Source organism: Dermacentor andersoni, chromosome 3 (genome assembly GCF_023375885.2).
Source record: "Dermacentor andersoni chromosome 3, qqDerAnde1_hic_scaffold, whole genome shotgun sequence".
Classification (NCBI taxonomy): Eukaryota; Metazoa; Arthropoda; class Arachnida; order Ixodida; family Ixodidae; genus Dermacentor; species Dermacentor andersoni.
Window position 1 is genome coordinate 128,576,907 of NC_092816.1, and position 13,007 is coordinate 128,589,913.

Consider the following 13,007-nt stretch of genomic DNA (forward strand, 5'->3'; position numbering starts at 1 on the left):
TTGTTTTTTGCTTTACACACAACACGTTTATATGTACCTGCAAGAAATTTATGGTATCACCAATTTCAGGGCATTAGTTATGTAATGATTTCTTCCAGTCGGCTTTTCTTCTACTGCAATCCAGCGAGCAGTGATTATTCCACCAGCGCGAAGAGAATTTACATTCTTACTGTGTGAACCACTAATTTAGGGTTTCTACGGGACTTCTTTAAGAGAGAGCAAATGCTTAATACTCACTGCTTAGAATTCTGTTAAGATTTGATAGTCAATGATGACCGCAAATTACTTTGAAATATACTGTAATTTATGTATGTTCGCGTCTGAGGCACAAAGTATGTCACGGGCTACATAACCTCAAATATCATCTAAATGGGGTCACTATTTGTGTCATAGTGAACAGTCGACAAAGAAGATATGCAAAGACCTGAACCTCAGAATGTCAAATCTTGAGTAGAAGGAGCTAAACCTCCAACAAAAGTAAGCTGTCCTGAATTTCGGCATAACAGATTGTTCTGTGACGAATACTACAGTCGAGTACCGCACGGATCAGGTTTAAACCCCATGCCAGATGATAATAGTTAAAGTCAACGGCCAATATAACACCTTTCCGCTAGTATATATTACACTATCCCCAGACCGTGTGTCGTTAACCCCTGAATGATAGCGTACATTCGCAATGAAAAAAATAAATCACATAAAGGTAGACTTAGGGCAATTACTAGAATTTTGAATTCTGGAGACAGATGATTCAATGCTATATTTTGTTTGTGGTAAATTCTGGTTGGTACTGATGTAAGTAATCCACTCTCTCTCGTAGACCGATCTAAACGAAGAGAGCGATAATTCTTGAAATGAAATTTTTTTCCGAGGTGAGCCATGTTTTTTGTAAAATGATTATATCTGGATTTTACTGAGCAATGAGCAGACAAATCTGTGGAAGCTGCAAAAATTGAACGGCAGTTCCGCTGCAATATTTTAGAGATCCTACGATGGCCATAGTATTGCACTAGCAACAACTTTCTTCGACATATCCTCCATGGAGACAATATTCAACGGATACGTTTTGTTCTTATTTAGGGGTGACAAGGAAGGTTCACGGTTTAATGGTAAGCGGCTACGTTTCTGCGCTCTAGCATCGAGTTCAACGTCAGTAGAGACGTGCAAGTCCAGCATGTGATTTTGATCAGAACTCGCCGAATATTTGATATCTCATGGCTGTCATTTGAGTTAAGCAAACGCCCTACATTGATATTACTTCTTCTGATGTTACTAGCTTAGACGTTAGAATAGGATGATATGGAGTTATATTTACTAGTTTAGTCATCTGAGCAGTGATTAGCTGAGATCAGCATTCTGAGAGGCTGGCGACTAATTGGTCCATCGCTTTTGTCATTGTCTTTTTAACTGCGGCTTCAACTGTCTGTGTAAAGGTCACATTCGGGCTGGAAGCTTGACGTGCGGCAACTCCAGCGTATCCGTGTGTCCTCTCCTAGACAATGGTCATAGCACCTGTACTAGAGCACCTCCGCTTATTGATAACTTCGAGCACAAAACATTTCTTGCGCACGAAAGGGTTCATTTCCGGAGACCGCTGTGTGTGAACCTTTCAACAGGTAACCCTTCTCATCTTTGGCGATGCAGTCGCTATTGCAGTGGCCGTCTCCACACGTGCAACAACGCAATCCATATTTGCACCTACCTGCCCTATGACCGAATCTCCTGCAATTACCGCGATGAAGGGGACGTGAAGCAAGCGGCTAAGCCGCGAAGGCAAGAGGCCATGCTTTGATATCTGATGGCCACAATGTACCAGCCATGCCGCGGTTGTATACTCATTGGGGATCCTGATGTTTTCCACGATGCGAATAAAGCTTGAAAGTGCTAAAGCTCTGGCCATGCCGACCTTTTCCAGGGTTTAAGATATTGTTAGTTGAAGATCAACTCCGCGCGCGAGTCCCTTGGTGCATGCAAGATGCGATGGTATAAATGAACTCACCGGGACCGAGGCAAATACTAAGCACTTCAGTAGAACCGGTACGCAAGCCTGGTATTGTGACTTGTACACTATGGCACCGCGACGAAGCTGCCGGACATCGTTGATAATCTGGTAGTGAGGAGTTACGGCATAGAGTTGATCTTGAATTGCTTTGGGGTTATTCAGCCTGATAGAGACATTACCAGAGAGCTGAGCACCCACGCGACGGGAATGGTGCTCCCGCCGCCGCGAAGAAAGGTCTCCGAAGGTAATTCATCAGGTTTGAGAGAGGCTGTCCAGGCGGAACGCCCCTAGCCAGGGAAGTTCCTGGACATCAATGCGACTTCAGATGTAGCGTTTCATTAAACTGATGCAACCCTAAACAGGAAAGAAATGAAAATACGAACCAAAATTAACAAAAACTACTCGATACTTAACCAAACCCGCGCTGAGTGATGCCGAAACAAGAAAATGCAGGAGCGTGGAACATTCCAAAGCACGCGAGCGAAACTCATTTTAGGTAACCTATCCCGCATCTAGCGCTCTTCTTTCTTATTTTCCTCGTTTCTTTATTATTCTTGCTATAGCAATTACATGGACACTCCAGTGCATTTCTGTCATCGCCGTCGCCGTGACGTTCTGTATGAGTGAAAGCCTGTGAGAGTGAGCCGGTGAACGCGGTTCAATCTCGTGTGCGCGAGCGAAGAATGCGGCCCAGATGCCAGGCCTCCTGTCGCACGCGAGCCAGGGGGGTCAGGCGAGAGAGGAAGTGTGCTCTTTTACGGCGGCTGCTAGGGTGCCTAGATGTACTCCTCACCCGCCGCTCCGTACAGAGTGGAGACAGTGCAGACAACCGCGGCGCCTTCTGCCGAAAAGCAGAAAATAGCACCTCTTCCTCTTCACAATCACACACACACTCTCTCTCTCTCTCTCTCTCGCAGTGTCTACTACAGATCTGGCGGACGCCTTAGTAAACACCTTTGGCGGACACCATCGGGGCACGTTGCCGGCGCTCGTGTGTCTTTAAAGCAATCTGTGACGTGGCCAAAATGCGCGCCCGCGCGGGCCACATCATCAAAGCGATCTGCGATGTTTGCAGAGTGCGCGTAGTGCCGCGAGCTTCATATGCGCTATGCTTTCGACGTTTTGTTCGCGTTGAAGTGAGAGATTCATGAAGGTGAATTCGCTTGCTGCTGCCGCGATTCCTCACTCCAGGATATTGACAGCGAGCTTTTCCGCGCTCATAGAGCGAGATGTGCTCATGTTTACCTGTGAGTGCGTGACGCCATGCTGGTTTATTCAGTTAAAACACGTTGGCGGGCTAATTGGCTTGAATCCATGATAGAAAGCGTAAGCGCGGCTGAACAGAGACGTAGAAAGAAGCAGACACACAAAGTATCTGCGTGTCGGTTTCTTTCTACGCCCTCGCTTAGTCACGATTATATGTGCTATCATTGTTAATTCAGGTTGTAAGCGAATGTTTACAAGTTGAAACGGCTGATAGAACTACTAACCTTACTTCGTGAAGCTATCTACTAATTTGTCGGTGCATCGCCTTTCGGGCGGAATTGCGAAGTTTGATACAAATGCTAGTCTGAGGTTCCCCTAGGGGACCTTATTCTTCATTTCTACTTACCGTGGCTTTCCGAGTGCCCATAAGCCCCCCCCCCCCCCCCCCAAAAAAAAAAAAAGGAAAATAAGCACATGATCAGCAAGTGGCCAGCCCACTTCTCATCCAAGCCTGGGATTGAAGCGAATTCCTAAACATTAAAAACCACTATAACTTGTCACTTCCCTGTTTACTTCCACAATCTCGAAACCTTTCTCTCGGCTCACTCTCCATATAGCCTCATTAGCGGCCGGAACCCCGCTTTGTATGCTAGTGTAACGTATAGGTACGCCCGGCACCATGCGCTACAGTCTGCACTAGTGGGGACATCTCGTACAAATCGTCTGCACCATTCGCCAAAGGCTGGGCTAGTCCTCACCCTTTTTCTGTTTGGCACGTCATTTAGGCCACCCGCTACTAGTACAAGGTGGTGTCCATGTGCATTGTCCGCGGTCATGTCTCTAGCTCACTCCATTACACAGTCCAATGACTGCCCTGGAAACGTCACTACCAGCACTCTTTTGTCGCCATTTACATTTTCCACAATCGCCTCTGAGCACCAAGTCAGATTTGAGTCCCGACGACAGCAACCTTTTCATTGTATCCTTCTGCAGAGGCCTCTTCGAGCCTCCATTCGTCATGCTTTCCCGCGTGATTTGGATTTGACACGGTGCACTCACACCTTCATTCCTGCTTTCCCATTGTGGTAGCTTCAAGGTAGGCGAACCTCTTTCCAGCTGCCCAGAGCGCACGTTCCACTTGTTCCACGCTTTCCACGCGCTTTGTGGGCACACCTTCTCCTGTCGCTTCGGGAGAGCTTGGCTGCTCGAAGTCTTCCTTCTACCACCTTCCGTGCGTCCCGCCCCATATTAAGCTCATTTTCGAACTGTTCGACCCGTTTCAGAACAGTGGTTGGTGGCTTCAGTGGCACCGCCCCTTGTCGGTACAGTTACTAATTTTAAGTGCTTAACATTATCTCCTCGCTTCCTTGAGGAAAATATTTTTCTGACTTCAACTGGAATTATATATTTTTCCCTTTCCAGGTTTTAGAAGGTCGGGAATACACTCGGTAGTCACCGTCGCAGTTCCCAAAGTTGGATGTGGCAGAACAGCTCTTTTAGGAGCAGTCGCTCTCTTTGCGAGCCTTGGCCATACTTGTGGTACTTGAAGCCGTGACGATGGTTAGGAATGTAGCGTCTGACACCAGTCTCAATATAAGCTGTCGCAGGGACTCTGGTAGAACGGTGAATAGAAACATGACACATATTTTGTTGGCATTTTGTTTCTGTCTCTCATTATTTTGATTTTGGTGCCTAAAGGACGTTTCTATACTTCCATCCATCCAATAGCTCTGTTTTGTTAAATTCTGGAAAGTCTGCTGCTAAGATTACGCCTTGAAGGGTGTTTATCGAGCCAGGTGGGGTCAATGTTACAGCGGCGTCTGGGAAGGTTGTAAGTTTTGCAAGCTTATCGTGTAGCAGCTTGTCATGAACCTCAAGGAGGAAGTCGCCGTTTGCATTTTGCCAGCTTTATAGCCTGGAACAATTGTTTCAGTTAATTATTTCGCTACACGGTAAGGTGCTATGACTCTTACTTGTTTTTCAAGTCTTTGGCCGTGGATACATAATTTGGAAGGATGCTTCTCTCTTCTGAAGAAGAAAAGGAAAGACAACAAACTTCAATGATTCCTTCGGCACGGAGCAACAAAAGTATAGTGCCACAGTGAAAAGCACTGTTTTAGTTTAGGTTGCCTGCTTTTCATTCAAGTGATGGTATTCATCCACTACTGGAGAACTGGACAAGAACCTAGTGGCTTTGCAAGTAAGCAGGAATGTGGTCGTATCAGAATGCGTTAATTTCAAGCAAGAATATACAAACAATTAATTCATTCTAATGTTCATTTTAATATATAGAAGGTAGTTATGGCTTCCTATTTGTAAATAAATAATAGTGCAAGAGAATAAATGAGTTCTAATTTTTTTATGTATGCCAGTTTCCATCTGACGAAAAAGTAATGCGTGTTGCGACACTAAAACTACGTATTTGGGCATGTTTTACTCTGTGGCTGCCCCTCAGCAGAATAGATTGATTAATTTAAAACGTTTAGCTCTATGGAACCTTTTGTTGGCAACTGTTTGCCCAGAGAGCTATGATAAATTTTCTTTTTCATGTTGAGATGGTTGAATAATTTTTAGTTAATTTGTAGATTTATTCTGGGTATATTAGATTCAGATAATGTTCGTGCGTCATGTTGATTTTCTTTCTTTTGGTGTTATCATGGAGAGGTCCCTAGGTGTTGTGATCAGTGTAAGACGTTTGGAATATTTATAATAAAGGGTCGCGCTTTTTTTAAACTTTCTGTCCAGGACACCGTCCAAGGGCCTATCTGTCCAACCTGACTGCAGCGTGGCACATTTGTGATGGCCTTCAAATATAAACTAGCCTTACACAATTTGTACTCATAGTTTTCGTTTAAGTCGATATTTACGCCCCATGTGAGTAGGCACTTGGCGTTTTAAAGACATCTTGCTTTTCAAGGTCGTGTGTGGGGAATAATAAAACCCTGAGGGGAGAAAACAATGACTCCAACTTGTGTCCGGAACGAAATGGCACAATGCTGCCTATAGCATTTCAGCAATTGCCCTTTCTCTGTGCATCTGTACGGTATTTGGCGGCCGCGAATACTGTAGGCTACTGGCAAAACTACGTGACGTTCTCGCTGCCACGTCTCTGTTCCCATCGATGTTGTTGAAGATTTCGATGTTATTCATCACCAACCCTCTTATTCTCCGTGCATGCTCTATTTCTGGTATATGCCGTGTTCGAAGCTTCTCGTAAGTGTTGGCATGTACGATTTTGTCCCACCGATGCTGTTTTCGCAAGCATGACAATGAAGTGTACACAAAAGCACTGTCATCAGGTCGAAAACAATTTTTATGCTATGCACGTAATGCAATGTTTGTCCACTACAGTATATTTTTATTGGAAATTCTTACTTCAAAGGAAGCGCCCCTCCCTCCCCAACAAACGGTGCAATAACCACTAGGTTCACATCCATTTCTTCCTAGTAGCTTACTTACACGCGAGCGATGCTAATGTAGTAATCTGCGTCCTCTACAATGCTTCCCGCTCTGGTCTCTAAAATATACGCGAACACGCGCCGCTGCTTTCAATATGTGCAGAGTGTAAACCCTTGCACTAAATGCCTAGTTCTCTCGTTGCGTGTTAGCAGTGTGGGTCGCCCACTCGACCCCGAAATGCCTATTGCTTCACCACGAAAGAAAGATCTTTATGAGAACGCAGTGAATTATGCCAGTGTGTGTAAAATTACCTACTTCACAGACATAGGCTAACAACCCAGTGGGGGCGGTTGTGAAGAAATGTTCTCTTTCTTCACGCTGCGGCAATGCCATAGCTGGGCATGACGAGGTGTCCCAAAAAACGACAAAGATCGTCGTTCTGTATCGTCGATATTGCCATTAGCGGTAAGGGCGCGGACAGACAGCCGGCGGAGGCGAACGAGATAGACGGACGGAACTGGCAAAATCAACTTACAGCACTTTACTACTTTGGGAATAAAATTTCATGGAGACTTCGGTTCATACGCACTTCGAGATGGTACGATCAAGTAGCAAGGAACAGGATTCTCTATATATGTCGGTTGTAATTACTTGGGCCACGACGGCAGCCCCGAACAAGGATGCCCAAGCAAAGACGCGGTAAGTCGAGCAATCACTTGCACGCTCACCGGCCGCACACCTCTGCTGTTGCCCAATGCACTATACTCAAAGTTGACTATATCACCCCACGTTAGGCGAAGCCGCCTGAGAAAGACAAGCAACTTCGGAAGGAATAGGAGGACGGAATAGAAAGACAAGTTTATAGGAATGTAAAAAACAAAGAAGAGGGACCTCAAAAGGCGACCGACCGATTTGCTCGGATAGTTCAGTCCAGGGGTACCATGTACACGAAGCCGGGACGAAGGGGGTGTGCTATTTTTGTCGAAGGGTCCTAATGGTCTGAGCGCTCACCATCGGCTTAGCTACCAGGATCCACAATCCCCTTAACGCGGCTAATCCCTGCAGAGGTAGACGGGGAAGTGTCAAACCAACATATCCGCCCATTTCGTGGTGTCGGAACGCACCAAACGCCTGTGGATTCAGACGCTCCTGTAGGTGCTAATGGTTAAAGCATCAGAGTGTCGTTCGGAGTTAACAGGGTTGAAAAACAGCCATGCGATCAGATTTCTTTTGATTAAGCCATGTGGAACTGATTAGAAAGCCGCACAGCACAATTGGCTTTGGAAGCTTACAATGCTTATCGCATTGGAAATCCTCTTATACGTATGCCAAACTCAGGAGATTATATGTACAAAGCAGTGAAGCTGGATAAGCGAGTTGCGATATTCTTCAAAGTACTAGAGGTCTATTTTCTGGCAGTTTTTAAGAGCTCCTAAGCAGGCTGCGTTGCAGCAGAAATCCACCAGGTGTACTGGAAGAGCCATTAAACTTCCAGCTGGCCTCCAACGTGGAAGCCGGTAAAGCCGACACGAGGAAAAAAAAATAGGCTGACAAGTGGTTAAATAACCGCGAAAATAATTTGCTGTCAATGCAGAAAAGGTATATGCCAGAAGAAAATTCGCGACTCTCAGTGTTTTTTTAATGACATTTTATACTGCGCAGCCTACCGCATGTCGGCCTCCATCACTGCACGAAAACGGCTAGGGGACACCGCTTGGAGAGTAATTGCGTCGGTGGAGCAGCTGGTCACGAATGGCAAAATGAACTGCTTGGCGTCGGAGGGTTCGGGATACAGGGATGGTCGATGATCCAGAAAGATAGTCGAAAAGAGAAGCGATCCACGGGTCACGACGTTGTGCGGTGGCAAAGGAGTCCATGTCGAGAGATGAGATGGAGTGTGCGGAAGTTGTTCCGCAGGCTGAGTCTGGAGGTAAAGGTGAACGAGACAGGGCGTCGGCGTCGGAGTGTGTTCGCCCACTGCGGTATACGACGCGAATATCGTACTCCTGGATGCGTAATGCCCAACGGGCTAGGCGGCCAGTGGGATCTTTCAAGTTGACAAGCCAACAAAGCGCGTGGTGATCTGTGACCAAGTCGAATGGGCGCCCGTGTAGGTATGGTCGGAACTTGCCAAGTGCCCATACTAAGGCCAAGCACTCTTTTTCGGTCACGCTGTAATTGGCCTCAGGCTTCGTCAGCGTGCGACTCGCATAGGCGACTACGTATTCGGGGTAGCCTGGCTTTCGTTGGGCGAGGACGGCGCCGAGACCGACCCCGCTGGCATCTGTGTGTACCTCAGTTGCAGCCGACGGGTCGAAATGGCGAAGAATAGGTGGGGAGGTGAGAAGACGACGCAGCGTAGCGAAGGCGGAGTCACATGCAGGGGACCAGGAGGAGAGGGTGGTGTCACCGCGCAGAAGCAGAGTCAATGGCGCCATGATCGATGCGAAATTCCGAACAAAGCGCCGGAAATATGAGCATAGGCCCACAAAGCTTCAAAGTTCTTTGATGGTCTGAGGCTTCGGAAACTCAGCGACTGCTCGAAGTTTTGCAGGATCGGGTAGAACGCCGTGCTTGGACACAACGTGGCCTAAAATGGTGAGCTCTCGCGCGGCGAAGCGTCACTTCTTGAGGTTGAGTTGGAGGCCAGCGTTCGTTAGACAGGTCAAAACAAGTCTGAGGCGGAGCAGGTGAGTCGGAAAATCAGGCGAGAAAACCACGACATCGTCGAGGTAACACAGACATATGGACCACTTGAGGCCACGCAGCATGTTGTCCTTGAGTCGTTCAAAGGTGGCAGGGGCGTTACAAAGCCCGAACGGCATTACGTTAAATTCATATAAGCCGTCAGGCGTAATGAATGCGGTTTTCTGGCGATCGGCTGCAGCCATCGGTACCTGCCAGTACCCCGAACGCAAGTCAAGGGACGAGAAGAATTCTGCTCCCTGAAGACTGTCGAGGGCGTCGTCGATGCGCGGCAAAGGATAGACGTATTTGCGCGTTACCTTATTTAGCCGACGGTAGTCGACGCAAAAGCGAATAGACCCGTCCTTCTTGCGAACGAGAACGACAGGCGATGCCCAGGGACTGTGCGAAGGTGGAATAACGTCACGGCGCAGCATATCTTCGACTTGGGTGGTAATGACACGACGCTCTTCGGCCGAGACGCGGTAGGGTCGTTGACGTAACGGCTGATGTGAACCGGTGTCAATGTAGTGCTGCACTTCCGACGTGCGGCCCAAGTGCGGTTGTGAAACGTCGAATGAACTTCTAAAGTGGTGCAGGAGATCAAGAAGGTCGGCGCGTTCGGCAGGTGTGAGGGTATCGGCGATGGCACTCTAGAAACCATCCTTGGACGTCTCTTCAAGCGCGGAAATCGAAGACGACTGGCCGGAGTCGACATCAAAAGAGTCTCCGGGGACGTCAACCAAAGACGAAGAGTCGAGGAGTTCCACGATGCCAAGGCATTCACCAACGAGCAATGTAATAGGCGCACAGAGGGGATTGCAAAAGTATATATTGCTACAGCCGCCAGCCATGTCAAGTGTTGCGAAGGGTAGTCGGAGAGATTTACGGCTCATAAAGACGTCGGAAGGTGTGAAGAGGACCGTTGCATCAGTGATGGCATCGCAAGAGACGGGTACGAGAGTGAAGGAGCCAGGTGGAATATCTGTGTCCTCGCGCACGGTAAGTTTAGAAGGGCGGTCACAATCTTCGTGCAAGGGTGCGTCACAAGGGGAAAATTCAACTTCGGCGCGTGCGCAGTCGATCACGGCTTTATGACGGGATAAGAAGTCCCATCCGAGGAGAAAGATCAGTGGGAGACGCTTTCTTTAAAAGGCTGATTATAGGGCTATCGTGCAGAGTAGCGAAATTAATACGCCGCAAATAATCATGCACAAAGATTCTAGTAAGCAAGTCTGTTATTAGCACCGTTAAGTGCTGTATGGCACTTATCTCTCAAGTGAAACCGGCACTCCCATTTGCGACTGACCTGTGCACGCACAGGAGTGGCACAGGCTGGCCTTGTTTTGTAGTTACGAGCAAAGTGACTATTGCTGAAGGCCAAACCTTCGGTTAACGCACCCAACAAAATGTGCGCAACGCCACCAAAGGGAACCGCATCATTGATGCACCACAGAATGGCTGCTGCTTCTGTTTACCTAAATATGTTGTGTAATTACTGGCTCCGGCTTTCACCTTGTTCTCGTTTCGTTTATCGTCTTGAATTTCCATCTTCCGCCTTCCCCGTGTTTTCCTTGTGTGCTTATGGACATTTTAGATATCCCGTGCGGGCGCATTTACCTGCTTGAGAATGCCCGCTCATGCCTTCCTCCCTTCTTCGCTACGTTTCTTTCTCTCTTCCTACCGGTATTTATTTATGCATATATCTGTACATATATCCGTCAGCCTACGCTGGACATTGTTTCAAACTAGTTTTTATCTTCATTCACGTAAGAGACGGCGTCTTTCTGAGTGAAGATGAATGAAAGATCCCAAAGCCACACAGATGACATGAAGAAAGTGTATGGAATAATTTTGGACCGGCGACTGACACGGCAGAAGGCAAATACCTAAACTGAAGCATTTAAACCGAATGGAACTAACCTAGACAAATAAAAGACATCAACAAACAACAAGGAAGGAAGGCTGTATCTTTCCTTTAGAATTTTATGTGTCCTTACCATTGTGTGGTTAGTCATTGTATTCAGATCATTACGCGTACTTACCGTAAAGGGCACGCGAGCTCAATGGACACTAGCGTAGGCGGTGGTCGGTCGGACCACTGTTCAATACGTGAGCAGCTCACATATTTCTTTTGTTTAGTTTGATTTGAAATGTTGAATTGCGTATGATAAGCCTTGCAGAACTGAATGGCAGCAGCACACTGAGCATCAGCCATGCCTCGAGCACTTCACTTCCGAAGGAAACAAAAGCACATAAGCAGGCCTGAGTCACCATGAAAAAAATCAAACGGAGGAAAATAAAAATTTGCTTTGCAGATTCACGAAGAAACATGTATAAAGGCAACAGAACGAGCGCTTCTACCGAGAAGAGCTGATGTTCGCAGAAGGCAATACTGACAGCAGTTGCTTGTACGAAATGCTGCCTCATGAGTGCACATCGTCCGAGGCTCAACAGCTAAATGCTTTGCCCTTCTTTTCAACTGCTGTCGCCCGGGATGCTGCTCTCACCGCCATTGTTCCCTGTATATCAAACGACGACGGCGCCACCCACAATGTGTCATGAAAGGTGCCAAAGGTGCGTTTGACGGGTGTATGCTGCAAAAACAGTAAGCTGGAGCTTTTGAAGTCGTAGTCTGTTTTGAGGCACGATAGCAACTTATTTACACTGCTGCTTTAATCGCGTAGAAGCATAAATGGAAAGTCTAAATTTACGGCATCCGCCACAAGTCTGATTTGCACGGCAAGTTCAGTTCTCCGTCCAAATTTAATAACGCGCTGCAGATTAGTTAACAAGGAGTGTGCTGCAAAGTGTGAGAAAAAACAATAATTTACAGACAGGCAGGGAGGTAGGCAGGAATGTAGCGTAATGCATAAAAATAGGCATGCGTCTTTGCATCAACATGCAACTTTTTTTGACTGCATGTCTGCTTGGTGGTGGCTGGCTTGGTAGGTTCCGCATTTTGTGGTCATCGAGCAAACATGAAATATTCGTATAATTCAGATGTACATCACACCTGCGCGCTTGTTCTTGTGCGGAATAAGCGTAACTGGCTAAGGTTACTTTCTTGGTCTAGAAAGTACAGGAGGCATTCCTGAAAACAGTTTTAGAAGGTGCCATTTTGTTACTCTGTCTAAGACACATGTATGCTTCCAAACCGTATTTTGTAGTACGCAGCATGAATTACACTATGAGAAGGGAAAAATGAGGTGGTTTGTCACACGGTTTCATCTAATTGCGTAATGAGCACGTCTACATTCGCTTTCGGTGCTCTTATTCTCATGACGTTTCCTCTACCTCACAGGTGGTCTTAAGTGCTTCACCTTGCCTTCAATCAATCTCTGAGCATGATTAATGCCACCATTCCTGCATAGGGTTAATTACATATGCATACAGGGCTTTCAAAGCAGCATATATTCAAATGCCAGTTAAGGCTATAATTCTACTAAATGCTCACTGCAAACATGTGTCAACAACTAGCACTTAACAAGGGGTTCTTGCAGCTTTGAAGTTGTACTGCGGTGGGATCATTTACTGGCCAAATTCGTGACAATTCTTCATAACTCCTTTAGAGGGTAGCAAAAGCATTTTTCGAGAGCTGATAATCTGTCCCACAAAGAAGTCCTTAGAACTGTATAGTACGTCCGTAAAGCGACCACCAACATAGGCGGAGCTCTCAATTGGAGAAATGAGCCATAAATTGTTATCGAAAATTATT